Genomic DNA, 3,469 nt, shown 5'->3' with positions numbered 1-3,469 from the left:
TATTTAAGCAACACTTGAGCAGGACACAATGCTTTTCTAAGTAAGCATTCATTGACAAAGTGTATTTTCAAACACAAATAATTCTCTAAAGGTCACCATATATTGAACTAGAATTCTTAGTATTTGATGTACTTAACCTAAATTTTATATTAACTTAAACATTTGTGTCAAACACATAAAAAATATTGCAGGCATGAAAAAAGTACATTTCATAAATAATTAATTGAATCAATAAGGATAAATTTGAAAAATGTTAGGGAAATGAATCGAAGGTCAAAATCAAATATTCTTCTGAATATATGCAAATAGTTTTAGTGCCAAGACTGAAAATTATTTTTTATGATTACAGAAGCTGTAGATATGTCCCGATATTTGCAAAAAATATGCTATAATAGTGGGCCAAGAGAGGTAGTCTAGAAACGGATTGATTTGGAGAACATATAAAATAATCAGCTTAATATGCATTATTATTTTCTTACCACAGCCAGTTCTGTGAATCAGGAATGAGAAACAGATGTTAGTGAATCAGCAGTGAGAAACAGCTGCTAGGAATACTGTATTTTGAAGTCATGTGGTGATTTTATGGTTCAAGTAAAACACTAACAAAAATATTAAGATAAGTACCACACACTTGTTAGGAAAGGAAAGAACACTGAAAAGAAGTTAACTATGATTCAGTTTTAAATCTTAGATATATTAGTGTATCTTGACATCACAAATGTATTTAATAAATATAATTCTAATTTGATGTCAATTTGAATTAATTGATTACATAATTATTATTATTAACTTTTAAAGAGCTTTTTTTATGCCAGACACTATTCTAAACTATTTCGTTTACTCCTTACAACTCACTGAGAAAGTTATTTTTTTTTTCATTTTACAAAGGAGGAATGTGAGGTTATAAATGAATTTCCAAAGATCACACTATTCCTGACTTAATACCAGTTATATCTTAGTCCAAAATAAAAATAAAAGCTGTAATTTAATTGTTTAAAAATTTGTGTAAGAAATATTATGTTATTTGTCATCTGTCTCTTTCTATCAACTGTATTTCTTATAACATCCAAATTGCCAGATATCATGACACTACAAGTCATTCAATCCATTCTCAAAATTAAAGAGATTTAATAGTGCTGAGTACTATTTTGACGGTAAATGAAATGTTTAATGACTGATATTCAAGTAAAAAGGCATCAATCATCTGACAGGCACCATTTTTAGGAGAAAAATTATGCATTTAAAAATAAATTAATAATGAAAGAAGGAATTCCTAATTTGGACTCAATATAAGATCAAAAGTCCAAAGACTGGCACTGGTTCTGCTTATAACCATCTCAATGGCTCCTTGTATAAAGATACCTGATATTTTAGGTCTCACTCATCTCTACATTTATTCACAAAGTATTTTAAAAGGACTTACGATGTGCCAAAAACAAAAGCAGACCTCGGAATAAAGTGATATAACAGTCGTCAAACATACAGATGGCTTTTCCAGGCATTGGACTGCATGAAATAACTTAGTAACTGTGTGCAGAAATAATAGAGTAGTAGTCGGAAGTCTGAGTTCTTAGACACACAAGAGATTTCAGACCCATAAAATGAGAAAGAACAAGCAAAGGGGAGTGAGAAACAGCTGCCAGTGTGATAGAATTTAAACCAAACTAAGATAACCCGAGAGAGCGGGCCCGCTTGGCGTGGCGTCGCTCCAGCGCTGGAGCTCTTGCCGGCGTCTCCCGGCTAGTGCGGCTGAAGTGCCGGCGGCTAAGGGCCCGCAAGCAGCCGCCACTCCTCCGGCGCTGGCTGTGGCGCTGGGGTCGTTGTTTTGTGACAACCACTCAGGTAGCCGTTTCTGAGACAGCAGATGCGGCCGCTTTAGCCCTAAGCGGGCACCGCGGCTGTCTGCACTGTCTCTGCCAGGGCCCGACTCTTCTCTTCCGGACCCGACGCCAAGCGGTGACCCTGAGCCAACAGCAGGAGCGCCCGGAAATGGCGGCCTGGACTGCCTCGCACTGGCCCATCAAAGGGATCCTGAAGAACAAGACCTCTACAGCTTCCTCTATGGTGGCGTCGGCTGAACAGCCCAGCGGGAGTGTCGACGAGGAGCGGAGCAAAAAATTCCAGAAGTGGAAAGAAATGAACATCCTGGCGACATATCATCCAGCAGACAAAGACGATGGTTTAATGAAAATAGATGAACCAAGCACTCCTTACTGTCGTTAAGATGGGGATGGTGAAGATGCATGTAGTGATACAGAAACCACAGAAGCCATGGCAGCAGATATCTTAGCGAAGAAATTAGCTGCTGCTGAAGGCTTGGATCCAAAGTATAGGGTTCAAGAACAAGGAAACAGTGGACAGGAGGCTAGTGACCTCTCACCTGAGGAAGGAGAAAAAAGGCGACAATTTGAAATGAAAAGGAAGCTTCACTACAACGAATGACTTAATATCAAATTAGCTAGAGAATTAACGTCAAAAGATCTATATGATGATGGCAAAGATGAAGAAATGTTAAAGACTGCAGATGGAGAAAGCATGAAGACGGAAGAATCAAATCAAGGCTCTACTACAGGTGACCAACGGCAAAACAAATTCATGAAGTTCATAGAAGAGCTTTGTTCAACACTGCAACTGTTTGCTAGATATAAATCCTGTTACTATAATACATTTCTTCTTGTTCTCCACAATTTATGATTTAAGTACCAAAATCATACCAGTTATTATATATTGCCAAGAATTAAACGATATCCTTAGAAACTGATTAGACTGAAAATGCCTAATTGATCTTATGCTTAGTACTTTACCACAAATGCAGTGTAATATCATCAGTCCAAAACTGCATTACTTTTGTAAAAACACTGGTTAATTTGGATAAGATATTATATAGCATTTTATGCTTTAGAGGATGAAAAGTATCCTTGGAGAGGGAAACTAAGTTATTTTCAGCACTCTAACTGGGGCAATACCTCTTATAAATTTCGTTGGTTTGCTTTTTTAAAAAATCAAAACACAATTGAACAACAGGATGTATAGGCTAATAAATATTCAGGCCGAATAGTGTTTTAACACTGTTCTTCAAGTTGATTTGTCTGTTTAATTGAAAAGGATTACAAGAGTTACTCTTGCCTTTTCTGTCCTACTACCTTTAAAGTTCCTGTTGAGTTTCTTTGTATTTACAAGAAAAGGACTGAACTTTTTCTCATCAAAACTAGCTTTTTTTCCCACAAATAAATTATCAGGTTAAACTTGCAAAAAAAAACAAAAAAAGTAGAAGAAGAAGAAGAAGCCAAGGTAGAATGTAGTTGTGGTCTGAGGAAATTAATGTTCTAAAAGTTGTAGAATGATAACAGGGTGTGAAGAGATACTGTTAAGTCAACTTAAACATGAACTGATGATTGACCACTGGATTCAGGTGAGCAGAGATGACAACAGCATGTGATATTTCTTCAGAGTAGAGGAAGCAAAGTCT

General features: G+C 36.4%; 1 pseudogene across 1 annotated transcript; it reads left to right on the top strand.

The window, feature by feature from the left end:
* Positions 1-351: 351 nt before the first annotated feature.
* On the top strand, positions 352-3,250 carry LOC101024304 (annotated as a pseudogene). The gene has a single exon (XR_004178733.1). The product of XR_004178733.1 is annotated as a protein phosphatase inhibitor 2 pseudogene (transcript).
* Positions 3,251-3,469: the final 219 nt, after the last annotated feature.

The sequence above is a fragment of the Papio anubis genome, chromosome 15 (genome assembly GCF_008728515.1).
Source record: "Papio anubis isolate 15944 chromosome 15, Panubis1.0, whole genome shotgun sequence".
Lineage (NCBI taxonomy): Eukaryota > Metazoa > Chordata > Mammalia > Primates > Cercopithecidae > Papio > Papio anubis.
Note: the sequence above shows the minus strand (reverse complement) of the source record. Positions and strands in the feature narration are given on the sequence as shown.